This window comes from Triticum aestivum, chromosome 3A (genome assembly GCF_018294505.1).
Source record: "Triticum aestivum cultivar Chinese Spring chromosome 3A, IWGSC CS RefSeq v2.1, whole genome shotgun sequence".
NCBI lineage: Eukaryota > Viridiplantae > Streptophyta > Magnoliopsida > Poales > Poaceae > Triticum > Triticum aestivum.
The window spans coordinates 261,675,905-261,696,190 of NC_057800.1; positions in this window are offsets into that span (position 1 = coordinate 261,675,905).

Sequence of the window (20,286 nt, forward strand, 5' to 3'; positions counted from 1 at the left end):
GATCTCTCCAGCCTCCCTCGCGAGGCGGGTCTTGCCAGCGATCCTCGCGAGGTTGATCGCGCCACCCTTGGCGCGGGCCACGGTCTTCCCAGCGTCCTGCGTTCCTTCCTCCTCCTCGACCGTAGCCCCAGTCACTACGGTCAGGGCGACGGCCGATCCTTCCTTCTCGCACGGCTCGGAGCTCTTGACATTCATTGGTGTTGTGGGTGTGGAGGTCGTGGTACACATAGTACTGGCTGCCCTTGGAAGGTTCGGGCTGATCTCTGCCTCGCTTGGTGTCTGGTTCTGCCGCGAGCATGGCAGCCCCCTTGTGCTTCACATCCTTGGCCTTGGGCTTCTTCTCATCTGGGTCTGTGGCAGGCAGCTCGAGGAGGGAGAGACGCCCTTCCTCGGCCCTGGCACACTTGGTTGCCAGGTTGAACAGCTCCAAGGAAGTGCACAGGTCTTCATGCATCGCCAGCTCCTCCTTCATCTTGACGTCGCGCATGCCGTCGGAGAAGGCCGAGATGATGGCCTCCTCAGTCACCTTGGGAATCTTGAGGCGCGCGTTGTTGAAGCACTGGATGTACTTCTGCAGGGTCTCCCCGGGCTGTTGCTTGATGCGGCGTATGTCGCTTACGGCGGGTGGCCGGTCGCGAGTGCCCTGGAAGTTGGCGATGAAGCGGGTGCGCATCTCGTCCCAGGAGGAGATTGTGCCTGGAGCCAGGTTCAGGAGCCAAGTGCGGGCCCCGTCCTTGAGCGCCATGGGGAACCAGTTCGCCATGACCTTCTCGTCTCTGTTGGCAGCTTCGATGCCCAGCTCGTAGAGCTGGAGGAACTCCGCAGGGTCAGCCGTGCCGTCGTAGCGAGGAGGCAAGTCTGGCTTGAACTTGCCGGGCCACGCGACGCTGCATAGCTCGGCGGTGAAGGCGCGGCAGCTTGCTATGGCCACGGGAGGCCTTGGATGATGGGGAGCTTGGTCTTGCATGTCCTCACGCGCTGCAGCTGGGAGCAACGCGGGGTCTTGACGCGCGGGAGCAGGAGCATGGTCGCGGCGTGCTGGAGCAGGGAGCGCCCGGGCAGCTTCTTGCGGGCGAGGGACTTCTTGATAGCTCTGCTCTTGCCGCGCTGGCGCCTGACGGAGCGGGTTCCGCCCAGGGGCCACGCGCCTTGGAGCCATGGCGCCGTCCTGAGGAGGAGGCGGCCAGGGCACCGCCGGAGCTTCATCGCCCGCGCGGGACGGGGTGCGGTGCAGCGGAACGGACGGCATAGGAGAGCCCCCTGTGGCGCGGACGAGCTCGGCGACGCGGTCGAGCCATTCTTCGTAGACGTCGTCGACGGGACGGTAGCGCAGGAGCTCGTTCGCCACGACAAGTGCAGCCCGAGCCTCCATGGGCGCGCGGAGCGCGCGGGACGAAGAACCAGCTGGGGCGAGCGAGGGAGTTGCGGTGCGGCCGTCTTGCCGCACGGACGGATGCTGGGACGATGCTTGCTGCTCGTCCCCCGCCGGGCCGGTGGCGGCGTTGACGGCAGGTGACGGGGAACAGCGAGGACGCCCGCCGACATGGGCCGTTTGGGCGACGCGAGAAGCGAGTGCGGCCCGGTGCTCGGCGCGGGCCCGACGAGCGTCAGACATGGGCATGATGGTCGGAGGAGAACGGGGTGGTGGAAGACGAATCCCGGCGCACCCTTACCTGGCGCGCCAAATGTCAGATTTTGGGTTCCGGCAGACCCTTGAGGTTCGAATCTGGGGTGCGCGTGGAGATTTCGCCTCCTACCTACCTACACCCCTCCGCCTTGCTAGGATCTAAACTACGGAAAGAACAACACAAGAGACACATGGTTTATACTGGTTCGGGCCACCGTTGTGGGGTAATACCCTACTCCAGTGTGTGGAGTGGTGGATTGCCTCTTGGGCTGATGATGATGAACAATACAAGGAAGAACAGCCTCGCGAGGGTCTGTTCTTGGATGGGGCGATGAACTGCTGGGAGGAGTTCAGTCACCTTTCTCTCTCTCTCTGATCCTTTCTTTTATCCTTCGATCCCCCCTATTTTCTTCCAACCCCCTTGCTCTGTGGGTGGCTGGTCCTATTTATAGAGGCCCTGGTCCTCTTCCCAAATATCGAGCGGGAAGGGAGCCAACAATGGCGGGCTAATTTGAAGGGGGACAGCTAGTATCAGCTATCCTGACAAAAGTAGTCTTCGCCTGCGCAAAGCTCTGGTGATGACGCCGTCTTGGGCTCCATGGTGACCTCCGTCTTGTAGTCCTCATGGTCTTGGTCTCGTTGCACCGAAATGGCAACCTTTGCCTGATGCCTCGGTACTCCGCGGCTGCGCCTGCCCCCTTTGCACCAAAGAGGAAAGGAGGACACTGCGCGGGCTGGCACCCGCCTGGCACCCTCGGTCGTCATGGCTTGCATCACGGGTATCTCATGAGGTACCCCGCCTTGATCTCTCCGCCTCCTCGTGAGCCAGCCTGACGAGGCCGTGCCTGAGGAAGCTCTGCGTCGTCCGCCCCGCGAGGCTTGGCCCCTCAAGAGGGTCTTGGGTTTTTTGTGTTGGTGAAGATGGGCCGCGCTGGGCCCCCCTTTGAGCCACGCCGCAGGCCGCAGGCAGGCAAGTCTGGGGACCCCCGCTCCCAGAATGCCGACAAATGTCATGGCTGATGCGCTAAGTTGTAAATCTTATTGTAACAACCTGATGTTACAACAAAGACAACCACTTCTCCACGAGGAATTTCGTAAGCTTAACCTTCACATAGTTCCTCAAGGATTCCTATCCACCCTGGTGGCGAAGCCTAACCTTATGGATCAGATCATAACCGCCCAGCGGTATGATAAGGGCATATCCCGGATTAAGGAAAACATCGCTAGCGGAGTTGCTAAATGTTTTTCCATGGATGAGCGAGGTGTTGTATTCTTCGAGAACCGCTTGGTGGTTCCCAAGAAACAACATCTACATCAGTTGATTCTTAAGGAAGCTCATGAATCCCCTCTCACCATTCATCCCGGTAGTACTAAAATGTATCAAGACCTACGCCAGAGGTTTTGGTGGACTAGGATGAAGAGAGAAGTTGCTCAATACATTGCTAGTTGCGATGTCTGTCGTCGTGTTAAAGCAGAGCATCAACGGCCTGCTGGCACCCTTCAACCTTTGGCTATTCCTGAGTGGAAATGGGATAAAATCAGTATGGATTTCATTACTGGGTTTCCCAGGACCAAGAGAGGGAATAATGCCATCTTCGTCGTGATCGACCGTCTTTCCAAAGTAGCCCATTTCCTACATGTTCGTGAGAGTATCACCGCTAGCCTGCTAGCTGACCTATACATCTCCCGAATAGTGTCTCTTCATGGTGTCCCATTGGAAATTAACTCAGACCGTGGGAGTCTCTTCACCTCTCGATTTTGGGAAAGTTTCCAAAATGCTATGGGAACTCGTCTCTCTTTTAGCACCGCCTTCCACCCTCAATCCAGTGGTCAAGTAGAGCGAGTAAATCAAATTCTGGAAGATATGCTCCGAGCTTCTGTCATCTCATTCGGAATGGATTGGGAGAAATGCCTTCCATTCGCGGAGTTTGCTTATAACAATAGTTATCAAGCTAGCTTGGGCAAAGCTCCTTTCGAAGTTCTGTATGGACGAAAATGTCGAACGACTCTTAACTGGTCAGAAACCGGGGAAAGACAACTCTTTGGCCCGGATATGATTCAGGAAACAGAAGAGCAGGTTCGCGTTATTCGTGAGAAATTGAAAACAGCCCAATCTCGTCATAAGAGCCAATATGATCGTAAACATAAGCTCATGACCTATGAAGTCGGTGAGAAGGCTTACCTTCGGATTAGCCCATTAAAGGGAACCCATCGTTTCGGTATCAAAGGCAAATTGGCTCCTCGTTACATTGGACCCTTTCGCATTCTTGCCAAACAAGGAGAAGTTGCCTACCAATTGGAACTACCTCCGCATCTTTCCAGAGTCCACGATGTCTTCCACGTTTCTCAACTCAGGCGTTGCTTCGCGGATCCTATCCGTGGAGTGGACCATGAAACGCCTGATCTACAAGATAACCTCTCATATCGGGAATATCCCGTTCGTATCCTTGATCAAGCCGAGCGTACCACTCGATGCCATAACATCAAGTTTCTCAAGGTTCAATGGTCACACCATTCTGAAAAGGAAGCCACTTGGGAAAGGGAGGATCGTCTTCGACTCGAGTACCCCACCTTCTTCCCAACAGATCCTAAATCTCGAGACGAGATTCTTTTGAGTGGGGGTGAGTTGTCACACCCTAGCTAGTTCATGCATTAGAGTGATTGCATCATGTTTAAATTTCCCAGAAAGATGAAATGGGGATGATAGAACCCCCAGCACCCCCTGGAACAACTAGGGTTTACTAAAAACTTTTTTCAATGAACCTGAAATGCCCTTCTAAAAAGTCCACCCTTTTAGTTTTGGGTTAAAACCTTTGACAAAAATGGTGCACATTTTTCTAGGACATCTTAAGGTCATTGGCTCAATCCATATAGTATTTGCATTTGGGCATTTAAATGCTATAAAAATTTTAAATGCTCAAATAATTCTAGAAATAAGTGTGGGATGTCGGAAATAATCTAAACAGAGCCTATGATTATTTTCAGGATTTTTGTAAGTGCCTAACTATTTTTAATAAAGCCCTAAAGTTACAGAAATAATAGAAAATAAATAAAAACAGAAAGCAGAGAGAGAGAAGGCCACTGGGCCACTCACCTGGACCTAGCCGGCAGCCCACCTGGCTGGCCCAGCTGGTGGCCTAACCCACCAGGGCCCATGCCAGTCATCCTCTACCTCTGCCAGTAGGCAGAGGAGGGAGACAGCGCACGCGCGCGCCGTGGCGACACGCCACCTCCCTGCCTGCCTGCGTCCCTCGCCACCGCGACGCCTGAACCGCCTCCCCGGCCTCCCCTCGACCCCCTGGACACCTCACACTCCCCCCTGCTCTCTCCCTCGCTCCCCCAAAGCCATGGCCGACGCAGCCGCCGCCGTCTCACCGCCGTAGCCGTAGCCACCGTCATCTCTGCGCCGCCCCACCGTGTCCACGAGCTCCGCCGCTTCTCCCTCGACCTCCTCGCTGAGCTACGCAACGCCGGAAGCCCTGCAACGCCTTCCTCGACCTCTTCTTCAACCTTCGGGATCCAAGATCGCCGGCGACCCCGCGCTCGACTCGCTGCCTCCCCGAGCTCTCCGAGGCCACCGCTGCACTCGCCATGAGCTCCTCTCTCTTCTCCCCCTAGCCACGTCGCTCGAGCTGCCCCCTAACCCCGTTGGCCATCATGGCCGAGAGCTCGGCTCCGCCGGCCATGTCGCCGTCATGGCCACAGACGCGTAAGCTCAAAACCGAGCACGTCACCGCACTCACCACACCCCGAGGAGCTCAACGCACTAACCCACATGCCTCGCCGTGCCCCGTAGCCTCGGGTTCATCCTCACCCGAGCTCCGGCCGCCGCCAAACTCGTCGCCGGTGCCTTTTCCGACCACCCCGAGCACAAACACCACCACCACTAGACGCGGACGAGTCTCCTCGTCACGTAGAGCCTCTCCGCCGCGCAAATGGTCGCCTGTGGGCGTTTTCCGAAGCCCTCCGCCACATTTGTCGTCGCCGGCGTCAAGCCGCCGGCGAGTTGACCTCGTTTGACCAGGGGTTTAACTCCCCTGGGTCAATGACAGGTGGGCCCAGAGCCCTACTAATTTTAGTTTAGCACTAATTAACTTTTAGTTAACCCAATAGGTCACTGACATGCGGGCCCAGGCCCCACTAATAGTTTAGTTAGTGTTAACTTAACCCTGTTAATTAGTTGTTTCACTAACATGTGGGTCCCAGCCGTCAGGTTTGACCTGGGCTGGCGCCTTTGACTCACTGACGTCACATTGATGCAGTGCTGACGCAATTATTTATTTTCTGGATTTATTCTTATATAGGAAATTCCATAAAATACCCTAAACTTCTAAAAATCTTAGAAAATCAACCATAGCTCCAAATCAAACAAATTATATATGTAAAATGATCAGAAAAATTCAATCTTTCCATCTGTAATGGTTTCATGCATGACAAAACACTTTAACCCTGCTGTTTAGGTGAAACAAGCTAATATACTTATAATGCACAAGAACTTAAGCTTCCATTTGAATCTTTGATTCAAATGGACCCATTTCAACTTGTTTCACATTGCATTAGGCAGGACACCTCATTTTGCCATGTCATAGCATGCATCATATTGTTGCATATTGCCATGTGTTGATTATATTCTGTGGTATCTTTCGTGGTAGGTTCTGCCTCCGAGGATATCTCCGAGTATCCAACTGAAGGGTAGTACCCTACTACCACTCCATCAGGCAAGCAGCCCCATTGATCATATCGATACAATCCCATGTTCTCGCCTCTGCTCTCATTTACTGCATTAAGACAACAATGTTTCAAACTGCTGTGTGCTACGGTAGTTGAACCCCTATCCTCTACATGACCTGTCATTGCCACAGTAACTAGATGAAACCCACTAGCATGTGTAGGAGTTGATTGAGCCATGTATGTGTTTCCTACCTTGCTATGCCTGCTATGCTTAGAGTTGTGTCAGGTCTGGTTCATCTGGGTGATGGGCTAGAGTGAAATGATTATGTCGGTAATGTGAGGGATGTGTTGAACATGATTTGGTAAAGGTATCGATGAGAGGCCATGTAGGAGTACATGGTGGGTTGTTTCATTGAGGCCGTCCCTAAGAACTGAGATCTGTATGTGTGATTTAAGAATCAGCTACTACCATGCAATGGGATCCTTAATTGACTCTCTCGGCTTGTTAATCACCCTAGTACTCTGTCCAGGAGTTGCAATTAGTTTCTGGTGTTTGTAGGTTATGTGTTGGCGGCCGTGTGTAGCGCTGACCCTAGGGGTGGGCTATGATGCGGTAGATATACTGTGGCACGGTGTACTGAGTCACCCATTTGGTGTCTCGGGAACCCTGTTCACATCGTTCGGGGCCGTATGTGGAAACCTCGACCGGACTCCCTGCGGATGGAACCTGGATAGGCGATAAACTTGGACTAGAGACTTGAGTGTTTAGGTAGGCTGTGGCCAACACCCTCGTTGGGCTTCCACTTGAAGGTTGCCGAGTACATGTCGTGTAAACGACGGTAAGTGGTGAGAGCGTGTATGAAGAAGTACACCCCTGCAGGGTTAACATCATCTATTCGAATAGCCGTGTCCGCGGTAAAGGACTACTTGGTTGCCTATACAGTTCATAGACAAGTTAATGGTTACTACTAAAAGACTCAAGATAAGTGTGAGTACCAAGGATGGCCCTCTCGTGGGATGACGAGGGAGGATCCCTGGTGGAGTATTGTGTTGGTGATTAGTGGACTCATGTACGAAAACTATTTTACTAGTGGTGTCTTGTAGGATAGCTTAGCCAAGAGTCAAAGCTGGCTTGCTGCAATAACTCCACCACCTTCTTGAGAATGAGCATGTATAGTAGGTTCTGTTGTAAGGCTGAGTACCTTTGTACTCATGTTTGCTTTAATTACTGTTTTCAGATGACAACACCGCCCCCTCCGATGGGTTTTATGTAGACCTCGACGTTGATGAGTAACGTGCCACCCAGGTGGTGATCCTGGCCATGGAGGGGCCTTTGTAGATAGACAGGCTTCGACAAGCCTTCTTTCTTTCTAGTGTCTGTACTCAGACTATTTGCTTCCACATGTGCTTGTATGCTTGTATGACTTGAGTGTCGGGTCATGTGACCCCTACCTGTATGAACATGTTATGTATGGCTCTCTGGAGCGTTTTAAATAAAGTACTTGAGTTGTAGAGTTTTGTTGTGATGCCATGTTGTATTTGCACATATCGAGCATATTGTGTGTATGATTGAAATGCTTGGTATGTGTGGGATGCAACAATCTGGTTGTTTATCCTTGGCAGCCTCTCTTATGGGGAAATGTAGTCTAGTGCTCCTTGAGCCATAGTAGTCCGCTACAGCCCGGTTCACCGGAGTCCTGCTAGGCCTGCACTATTGCTCAGGACACTTGACTGGCCGGCATGTGATTCACTTCGTTCCTATGTCTGTCCCTTCGGGGAAATGTCACGTGGTGATTTCCGGAGTCCTACCTAGCCTGCTACAGCCCTGGTTCCCCGGAGTCCTGTTAGGCCAGTGCTACAGCCCAGATTCACTCGCTGATGACCGACATGCTCGATGTGATTCATGTATGCCTATCTCCATAGGTCTGTGCCGCTTTGGGTTCATAACTAGCCATGGCGGCCCGGGTTCTCTGTCATATGGATGCTAGCGACACTATCATACACATGAGCCAAAAGGCGTAAACGGTCCCGGGCCATGGTAAGGCGACACCCGTGGGAATACCGTGCGTGAGGCCGCAAAGTGATATGAGGTGTTACCGGCTAGATCGATGTGACTTGGAATCGGGGTCCTGACAGGTATCAAATGGAAAAGGCTATCATATGTGGACTGAACTGCAGAATGCCGGAATAAGAGGGGGATAGCTAGTCCTATTGAAGACTACGCTTCTGGTAACCTCCATCTTGCAGCAGGAGAAGAGAGTAGATGGTAAGTTCACCAAGTATCATCGCATAGCATAATCCTAACCGACGATCCTCCCCTCGTCGCCCTGTGAGAGAGCGATCACCGGTTGTATCTGGCACTTGGAAGGGTGTGTTTTATTTAGTATCCGGTTCTAGTTGTCATAAGGTCAAGGTACAACTCCAAGTCGTCCTGTTACCAAAGATCACGGCTATTCGAATAGATTAACTTCCCTGCAGGGGTGCACCACATAACCCAACATGCTCGATCCCATTTGGCCGGACACACTTTCCTGGGTCATGCCCGACCTCGGAAGATCAACACATCGCAGCCCTACCTAGGCACAACAGAGAGGTCAGCACACCGGTCTAAATCCTATGGCGCAGGGGTCTGGGCCCATCGCCCATTGCACACCTGCATGTTGCGTACGCGGTCGGCGAGCAGACCTAGCCTCCCTTATACAAGAGCAGGCGTTCCAGTCCAACCCGGCGCGCGTCGCTCAGTCGCTGACGTCACGAAGGCTTCGGCTGATACCATGACGTCGAGTGCCCATAACTGTCCCCGCGTAGATGGTTAGTGCGTATAGGCCAGTGGCCGGACTCAGATCAAATACCAAGATCTCGTTAAATGTGTTATCTTGAAATAACCGCGAACACCGACCAGGGCCAGGCCCACCTCTCTCCTAGGTGGTCTCAACCTACCCTGTCGCTCCACCACAAACATCCACTCAGAGGGCCGTCGGGACAAACGTCCTTTCAGACCCAACCCGTGAATCACTCGCGGGTACTCCTACGAGTCGACCCGTCTTTAGTCACCACAAGTATCATATATTATGTATATAAGTATATACCGGTGACCACCTCCCAAGTGATCACGGCTCGATAGTATACCATGGCAGACAGACAAGAATGTAGGGCCACTGATGATAATCTAGCATCCTATACTAAGCATTTAGGATTGCAGGTAAGGTATCAACAGCTGTAGCAACAATGACAGGCTATGCATCAGAATACGATTAACGGAAAGCAGTAACATGCTACACTACTCTAATGCAAGCAGTATAGAGGAGAGTAGGCGATATTTGGTGATCAAGGGGGGGGGCTTGCCTGGTTGCTCTGGCAAGAGAGAGGGGTCGTCAACACCGTAGTCGTACTAGGTAGTAGCGGCGTCGGTCTCGGTGTCTAGCGAGAGAAGAGGGGGGAAGAAACGATAAATATTAAGCAAACAGATGCATAGCGATGCATGCATGACAAGTATCGGTGCTAGGGGTGCCCTAACGTGGTTCGAGGTGGTACCGGTGAAGGGGGAAACATCCGGGGAAGTATTCCCGGTGTTTCGCGTTTTTGGACAAATGAACCCGAGGGGGAAAGTTGCGTGTTCGCTATGCTAGGGATGTGTGGCGGATGAACGGGTTGCGTATCCGGATTTGTCTCGTCGTTCTGAGCAACTTTCATGTAGAAAGTATTTTCATGTGAGCTACGGTTTATTTTATATTAATTTTAAAATATTTAAATAATTTTCTAAATTATATTTTAATTCAAAAATTAAATGTTAAATCACTAAGTGCCACAGCACAGTGTATGCCAGGCTGACAGTGGGGCCAAAGGCTGAGTCAGCAGGTCAACTGTTGACCAGTTGACTGGTCAACATGGGGCCCACCTGTCATTGACTAGGGCAATCCCAGTCAGCATTTGACTGGTCAATGGGACCAATGGGACCCCATTGTAAGTGACATTTCTATTCATCTGAGTTTTATTAACGTTTTAATTAATCTAATTAAGTAGTGGGGGCCTACTGTCATTCTCACATTAGGCTAATTAGAAGTTAATTAGCTAACTAAGTTACTTAGCTAATTAAGTTAATTAACTAGTTAATAAATTCATTGGTTTTATTTATTATTTTCTTTTCTTTATGTTCTTTTCCATGGGGGCCCTGTGGTCAGAGGCACATGCCAAGGGCGGGGCGCGTGCTCGCACATGAGCACCGTAGGAGCTGTGGGCGCAGCCGCAGCAACGAACGCCGGCGAGGGGAGGTGGTGGCGCAGCAGGGCGCGCCGGAACGTGGCCACGGCGGTCGAGCGAGGAGGACGGGTGGGGGATGCAGCAAGGTGGGCACGCTAGCGAGCGCCGTTGGGGCGCAGCAGCAGCAGCCGCCCGTGCGTGGCGGTGACTACACGATGACTCGTCTGGGGCGCGCGGTGAACGTAGTGAGCGCGTACACGCGGCGAGCGAAGCAGGGCCGTGGTGCGGCTAACGATGCGCAATGGTGGAGGGCAGAAGGGGAAGAAGGAGGGAGGTGCGCACCTAAAGGCGGGGCCGTAGGGAAAAGGCAGCAGGCTCGGGGTCGACCGCTGAGGAGGAGACCGGGGACGGGGCGGCGCCGGTGTGGTCGAAGCGGAGGGCGACGTGGTTCCGAGCGATGCGGACGGGGCCGCGTAGGGGATGGGCTTTGGCGTCATGGGTGCGGGACGCGGTTGTCGGAGGCGCGAGGCGCGGTCGGGTAGGAGGAAGAGGAGGCGATTCCAGCAACGGGGTGCCGCGGTGGCGCCGATCCAGTGGAAGGGGGCGACGATGTGGGCGGGATCGGGCGATGGGGCCCCGATCCAGACGGGATCGAGTGAGAGAAGGGGGTGGGGATTGTGCGGGGCGACGGGGATGGGCGTCGTGGGTTCGTTCCCCAGATCCAGATCTGGATCGGGGCGGGGGAGAGAGCGACGTGGGAGGGTGAGTGTGAGCGAGTGGGATGGGGGGTTAGGGTTTCGGGGGGTTATGGAGGAAGTGGGTGGGCCGGCCTAGTCGGCCTGATTGGCCCAGAGGCCAGCTGGGCCGTGGCCTAGAGGGGGGGGGGGTTCTTCTTCTCTCTTTTTTGTAAGTTTTGTTTTTTGTTTTTATTCTTTCCTTTTTCTTATTTTTCTTTTCTATTTTAATTTTATTTCCCAAATTGTTTTAGTTTTGTAAAATATTCAATTAGCACCTAACCTAGTAACATTAACTATACCACTGCCACAACAACTTTGGCACCTAGCTAAAATAGTTTAGTATTTTATAAAATACAATAGGAGTATAATTAATTGTTTTTGTTGCTGTTTTAAACACTTAGGGTATTTAATCATTTTATAAAGATGTTGTTCCTCCACCATAATTAATTATGATTTATTTGCTACATTTTGAACATTTTTTGATTTGACAATTGAAAACTTTTAATGTTTGACTTTAATTGAAATTTGAATTTGGCTCGGATCTGAACTAACACGAGATTAGCAACAGTAATCGTGGTGACATGGCATCATTACCAGAGGGTTACTGTAGCTTGATTATCTAGGCGTCACACTTGCCTACTATACATTTCCCGTTAAATAATGCAAAGTACTGAATTGCGGGAAAATGAATGCTCTTTATTCTACCTTGTGTCACTCCTCTGTTCTCACTGTAATAAAGACCAGTCAAGAATGTTTGGTACTCAGCCTTTGGCGGTTCGTCAAGCGAACCCCAATACGGGAGTTTGAAGTGGTAAGCAAAATTCTCTAGTGATATGGTAAATGGGTTATCATAAAGCATAAACGACACCCTAGACTCACGAGGAAAGAATTTAAATCCTTTGACAAATGATTCAGTGAGGAGGTGGCGTTGTTCACACTTATTTGAAAGGTAGGGACCAAGACCGGCATTGTGGACATATTGCTCAAATTCCTCTTTAATACCCACACGCATCATATACTCATCACAAGGCCATAAGCATGCTTTGGTGGCGGCATCTCAAGTAGAACTTTAGCTCGGTTCAACATATGACCGGCGAGCGGAGCTGTCACTAGAAGATGCCCCCGAGGATCGGCTCCTCGAAGAACTCCTTCCAAAGAGATTCATCATGTTCGCGTACAATTTTCTGAAAATTTTTGGGTGATAAAAATTTGTCTAACAAAACTTTATTAAATTGATAGCAACTACTAATGGAGATACATAGAGGCCAAAGCAAACATTCAAACTACTTAGAACACTAAGAATTCAACATGCAAGCTCATCTACAACAACACCGAGGGTAGCTAATTATTCAAAATATAAACCACTAAAACAAAAACTAATTGGACAAACGGTGGAGTCACATACCAAGCAACAATCCCCCGAAACAGTTTCAGAAATGGAGCTTCGAGCAAAGAGATCGAAATCCGCGGGCTTGAGGGCAAGAACACGGGAGAGAGAGCAATGGAGATTTTTTTTCTGGGGTAGGTGATGATGTGGTGTAAAGAAATAAGTGAGGGGGCCCACGTGGGCCCCACAACCCACCAGGGCGCGCCTGGGGGTCCTGGCGCGCCCAGGTGGGTTGTGCCCACTTGGTGCACCTCCCTCTGATGTTATTTGCACCAAAAATTCTTAAATATTCAGAAAAAATCGTATTAAATTTTCAGGGCATTCTGAGAACTTTTATTTTTGGGTCATTTTTATTGCACGAGAAAATCAAAAAATAGACAAAACATGGCATTTTATTTTATTTAACTAATAAAAACAAAGAATAAAAAGTAGGGACATAAAGTAGTGCTTACTAAATTCATCAACTTCATACCGCTAAAAAATGATCCATTAATAAGGTTTATCAAGTCTTATTAACAACCACTTTCGATTAGCATGAAACCGAAGAACTTTCGTAATTCAGTAGGTTACCTCAATGGGGATATGAATGTCCCCAACAATAAGCATTTCATATTACTTTTCGACAGTAGGTAGAGGTATTTGAAAACTTCCAATAGTGATTGCCGGAGATTTTTCAATAACATTAATACCATTCACTTGGAATTGTTTCTTTGAAAAGTGCACTGTATGCTCATTACCATTGATATGAAAAGTGACCTTGCTTTTATTGCAATCAATAATAGCCCCTGCAGTATTCAAGAAGGGTCTACCAAGGATAATCGACATGTTGTCGTCCTCGGGCATCTCAAGTATAACAAAGTCAGTCAAAATAGTAACATTATCAACAACAATGGGCACATCCTCATAGATACCGATGGGTATGGCAGTTGATTTGTCAGCCATTTGCAAAGATATTTCAGTAGGTGTGAGTTTATTCAAATCAAGTCTTTTATATAAAGAGAAAGGCATAACACTAACACCAGCTCCTAAATCACACAAAGCAGTTTTCACATAATTCTTTTTGATAGAGCAAGGTATAGTTGGTATTCCCTGATCTCCAAGCTTTTTAGGTACTCCATCTTTAAAAGTGTAATTAGCAAGCATAGTGGATATTTCAGCTTCCGGTATTTTTCTCTATTTGTGATGATGTCTTTCATATACTTTGCATAAGGAGGCATTTTCAAGATATCAGTCAAGCGAGTACGCAAAAAGACTGGCCTCGACATTTCAGCAAAGCGTTCAAATTCTTCATCATCATTCTTTTTAGTTGACTTAGGTGGAAAAGCATAGGTTTTTGAACCCACGGTTCTCTTTCTTTAGCGTGTTTTCTAGCAATGAAGTCTCTTTTATCATACCTTTTATTCTTAGGTTGTGGGTTATCAAGATCAACGGGTGGTTCTATCTCAACATCATTGTCTGGTTCTTTATTATTTGGTTGAGTGCCTTCATGAACATCAGCATTGTCTTTTTCATTATCACTAGGTGAGTGTTCATTACCAAACCGAGTTTCAACATGAGAGATAGAAACTTCATTATCTATGTTAGGAGGTTTCTCTATTTCAGGTTCACTAGGAGCATGTGCAGTCCTATCATTCTTCCTTTTCTTTTTCTTTTTAGAAGAACTAGGTGCACTAGTGTTAGCTCTTTGTGAATCTTGTTCAATTCTTTTTGGGTGTCCCTTAGGATAAAGTGGTTCCTGAGTCATTTTACCTCCTCTAGTTGCAACTCTAACAACAAAGTCATGCATATTATTATTCATTTCATCAAGCAGTTCTCTTTGAGATTTAGCAACTTGTTCTAACTGAGTTTGAACCATAGAAACATGCTTTCCAACACCTCTAACATCATTTGATATTCTAAATAACAAGTCACTCAAGCGAGTAATCATATCAGAATTGTATTTCAATTGTGCCATAACATTTGCATTGAAGTGATCTTGTTTTCTAATATAATTTTGAAACTCATAAAGGCATTGGCTAGGATGCATATTGTGAGGATTGTCATTATCATCGAACTTCATAAGAGAATTTACCTCTACCACCTTAGGCCGCGGTGGTGTATTAAGCCCATGTATTTCTTCAATAGGAGGTAAAATTTTAACATCCTCAGCTTTAACACCTTTTTCCTTCATAGATTTCTTTGCCTCTTGCATATCTTCAGGACTGAGATATAATATACCCGTCTTCTTTGGAGTGGGTTTAGGCGGTGGTACAGGAAGAGTCCAATCATTATAATTTTTCAATATATTATTCAGTAATTCTTCAGCTTGACCAACAGTCCGTTCCCTGAAAACACAACCAGCACAAGTATCTAGGAAATCCCTAGAAGCATCGGTTAGTCCATTATAGAAGATATCAAGTATTTCATTTTTCTTAAGTGGATGATCAGGCAAAGCATTAAGTAATTGGCAAAGCCTCCCCCAAGCTTGTGGGAGACTCTCTTCTTTGATTTGCACAAAGTTAAATATTTCCTGTAAGGCAGCTTGTTTCTTATGAGCAAGAAAATATTTTTCAAAGAAGTAATAAATCATATCCCGGGGACTACACACACAACCAGGAGCAAGAGTATTGTACCAAGATTTAGCATCACCCTTTAACGAGAAAGGAAATAATTTGAGAATAAAGTAATAGCGAGTTTTCTCATCATGAGTAAAAAGGGTGGTTATGTCATTCAACTTAGTAAGATGTGCCACAACTGTTTCAGTCTCATAACCATGGAAAGGATCAGATTCAACCAAAGTAATTAGCTCTGGGTCGACAGAGAATTCATAATCCTTATCACCAATAAAGATAGGTGAAGTAGCAAACTCAGGATCACATTTCATTCTAGCATTCAGAGATTTTTCTTTATACTTGCATAATAATTTCTCTAGATCATCTCTATCTTTGCAAGCAAGAATATCTCTAGTTGTTTCTTCACTCATAACATAACCTTCCGGTACCTTAGGCAATTCATATCTAAGAAGGCTAGTTCTAGTAGGTGTTTCAGGAGATTCAGTTTCAACCTCATCATCAGATTCAACAACATCATGTTGTATAACTCTAGCAATTTGTTTATCAAGAAATTCACCAAGTGGCACGTCATCATTAAGCAAGGTACTAGCATCATCATAAACATTATCCATAGCAGAAGTAGCATCATCAATAACTTGCGACATATCAGAATTAATAGCATGTGGTGGTGTTGCAAGTTTACTTATAACAGAAGGTGAATCTAAAGCAGAACGGGATGACAATTCCTTACCTCCCCTCGTCTTTGAGGGAAAAATCTTAGTCTTAGCATCCTTCTGATTCTTCGTAGTGATAATATGATAATAATCCCAAGTGACTCAAAAAATATAGCTATGCTCCCCGGTAACGGCGCCAAAAAAAGGTCTTGATAAGCCACAAGTATAGGGGATCGCAACAGTTTTCGAGGGTAGAGTATTCAACCCAAATTTATAGATTCGACATAAGGGGAGCCAAAGAATATTTGAAGGTATTAGCAGCTGAGTTGTCAATTCAAACACACTTGGAGATTAATTATCTGCAGCAACGTGATCAGTAGCAAAGTAATATGATAGTTTTGATAATAGTAGCAACAGTAACGGTAACGGTAACAGTGATAGAAGTAGTTTTGTAGCAAGTGTAACAGTGATGATAGCAGTAGTAACTTAGCAAGAACAATATAAGATGAATTCGTAGGCATTGGATTGGTGACTTGTTGGATGATATTCATCATGAGACAGTTATAACCTAGGGCAATATGGCACTAGCTCCAGTTCATCGATATAATGTAGGCATGTATTCCGTAAATAGTCATGCGTGCTTATGGAAAGAACTTGCATGACATTTTTTCTCCCACCCTCCCATGGCAGCGGGGTCCTATTGGAAACTAAGGGATATTAAGGCCCCCTTTTAATAGAGAACCGGAACAAAGCATTAGCACACGGTGAATACATGAACTCCTCAAACTACGGTCATCACCAGAAGAAGTCTCGGTTATTGTCACTCTGGGGTTACCAGATCATAACACGTAGTAGGTGACTATAACTTGCAAGATCAGATCTATAACATGGATATAATGGTGATAACATAAACGGTTCAAATCTGTAATCATGGCACCCGGGCCCAAAGTGACAAGCATTAAGCATGTCAAAGTCATAGCAACATCAATCTAAGAACATAGTGGATACTAGGGATCAAGCCCTAACAAAACTAACTCGGTTACATGATGAATCTCATCCAACTCCTCACCGACCAGGGAGCCTACGAAGGAATTACTCACTCCCGGTGGGGAGCATCATGTAATTGGCGATGGAGAAGGGTTGGTGATGACGAAGAACAAAGATCCCCCTCTCCGGAGCCCCAAACGGACTCCGGATCCGCCCTCCCAAGGAAGAACAGGGCTTGGCGGCGGCTCTATCTCGTGGATCGCGATAATTCTTTCTCCCTAATTTTTTTCTCCGAAAATACGATTTTATAGCGTTGTTTTCAGGGTCTGTGGGGCCACCAGGTGGGGACAACCCACCTGGGCGCGCCAGGTGAGGGGGGCGCGCCCTGGTGGGTTGTGCCCACCCAGGTGCCCCCCTTCGGTAGGTCTTGGCTCCATAAATTCTTATATATTATATAAAAATTCCTCGCAAAGTTTCTGCACAAAAACAACACCACGGTAGTTCTGCTAAAAATAGTGTCATTTCGGGTTTAGTTTCATTCAAATCATTAGAGTCCAAAACAAGAGGAAAAGCGTTAGGAAAGTAGATACGTTGGAGACGTATCAGCCTCCCATTTATGATTAACCCCTCTCACAAGCATCCGCAACTACGAAAGAAGAATTAAGATAAATCTAACCAGAGATCGAAACATGTGGAACCAAATCAGCTCCTTATGAAGCAATGCATAAACTATGGTTTAAGCTTCTGTCACTCTAGCAACCCATCATCTACTTATTAATTCTCAATGCCGTCCCCTAGGCCCAAATCATGGTGAAGTGTCATGTAGTCGACGTTCAGATAACACCACTAGAGGAAAGACAACATACATCTCATCAAAATATCAAACGAATACCAAATTCATATGATTACTTATAGCAAGACTTCTCCCATGTGCTCAGAAACAAACGTAAATACTCACAAAGCATATCATGTTCATAATCAGAGGGGTAATAAATATCATAAAGGATCTGAACATATGATCTTCCACTGAATAAACCAACTAGCATCAACTACAAGGAGTAATCAACACTACTAGCAACCCATGCGTACCAATCTGAGGTTTCGAGACAAAGATTGGATACAAGAGATGAACTAGGGTTTGAGAGTAGATGGTGCTGGTGAAGATGTTGATCTATATTGACCCCCTCTATATGAGAGGATCATTGGTGAGGACGATGGCTTCAATTTCCCCCTCCCAGAGGGAAGTTTCCCCAGCAGAACAACTATGTCGGAGCCCTAGATTGCTTTTGCCCAGGTTCTGCCTCGAGACAGCGGCGCTTCGTCTCAAAAGCTTCCTTCTGTTTTTTCAGATCAAAACCCTCCATATAGCAGAAGATGGGCACTGGAGACCTGCCAGGGGGCCCACAAGCCCTAGGGGCGTGCCCAGGGGGGTAGGGCACGCCCCCAGGCTTGTGGCCACCTGGTTGGTCCCCTTTGGTATTTCATTCGCCCAATATTTTTTATATATTCCAAAATAATTCTCCGTAAATTTTCAGGACTTTTGGAGTTGTGCAGAATAGGTCTCTTAGAATTGCTCCTTTCCGGTCCAAAATTCCAGCTGCCGGCATTCTCCCTCTTTGTGTAAACCTTGTAAAATAAGAGAGAAAAGGCATAAGTATTGTACCATAATGTGTAATAACAACCCATAATGCAAAATATCAATATAAAAGCATGATGCAAAATGGATGTATCAGTGGTTCTCTCTAGAAAATGAATGGTGGAAGTTGTGTTCCGTTCTGATCGCTCTATTAGAGAGAGAGTGGTGGTGGAGGGGTATAAATAGGCAACACCAAAAATCCAATCATTACAAGTCTTTGACCCAACTCGGTGGCACCGACATGAAAATCTCGGTGAGGCCGACTAGTGCAAAAGACTTGACCGTTAGGCTTTTCAGTAAGATCGATTATACCAACTCGGTGTGATTGAAGTGCAATGACTAGGGCAAGACCTCATTTTGGTAATTTTGATCGACTGATCTCGGTGATTCCGAAAATGAAGAAACTTCATCACAGAAACTTGGTCAGGCCGTCTCGGTGAGACAGAAAACCACTTCGGTCAAACCGAATTGCTAGTGTTTTGGTTGTGGCAATGGAAGGGTCATCTTGGTGGTTCCTAAGTAGGTGATATCGGTGGGACCGAAATGAAGATTTAGGGTTTTGGACAGATGTGTTTTGAGAAAGTGATTGAGGGTTTTTGGAGCAATATCACCAAGCACTTGAGCAACAACCTCATAAACAATACCTCATCCCCTTTTAATAGTATTGGCTTTCATAAGGGACTCAATGTGATCTTGGATCACTAAACTAAAAAGTAGAGTCTTGGAGTAGCCAATTCTTGTCCTTAACATTTTGAGGGGTCCACATCCATTGGTCCTTGCCATGACAACCAATGATCTTTTCTGAAATCTATCATCAATGTTCATTAGATCAATGACATTTATGTTGTTATCAATTACCCAAACCACCCGAGTATTAGTTGCACTTCCGATCTCCCCCTTTTTGGTAATTGATGACAACATATAGATCAAAGCTTCGACAAATGATGTAATGAATGAAATACATCATCGCTTTAAGAGGTATGTGATAAGCAAGAGCTCCCATAAATTTGTGCATTATTAAAAATTTGTGTTTGAATGCAAATGCACAATCGATTAGGATCATGAGTTACTCTTCCATGTCACATACATCTTGGTGGAGCACTAAAAAATGATATGATTGCATAGTAATCAACACTCATCACCAAGCAAACAAGTGCGTGATCATACAAAGAGCATATGAAAGAATATTCAAGCAAGCATAACATTAAAGTACGGTATGATCAAGCACACAATAACGTAGTCTCGTACATGCATCAAGCGAAATTAACTCAAAGTAGCAAGAATATATCAAGGAAAAGGAAATGAACAAAAGTAAAACCCTCTCTCGAAGCCTAATAATCTATACTATTCTCCCCCTTGACAAGTGGAGCAACAATAGCTCCGGAAGTGACAGGTGTTGCGGCTGATCTAGGCATAGTCCTGAACTAACTAGTCATGGGAATGCCATCACCTGGGTGCTCCTCATCATCACGAGATGTTTGTGCTCTGGTTTCATCCACCTCACGCTTCAGGCTCTCAACAGTGGTTTGAACCTCTCTCACCTTGACATCCAGATCATGAATCTTGGTCTCTACAATCCTCTCAAGACTATTTTGGTTCTTTGTGAGGTTGGCCAAACTCCACTCGATCCTCCGAGTAGCTTGAATGAGATATTGCATCTGATCGGTCTTGGTTTTGAGCACTGGAGCTGAGGGATGATAACCCACAAGTATAGGGGATGGCAACAGTGTTCGAGGGTAGAGTATTCAACCCAAATTTATCGATTCAGCGCAATGGGAGCCAAAGAATATTCTCAAGTATTAGAGCTAAGTTGTCTATTTAACCACACCTGAAAGA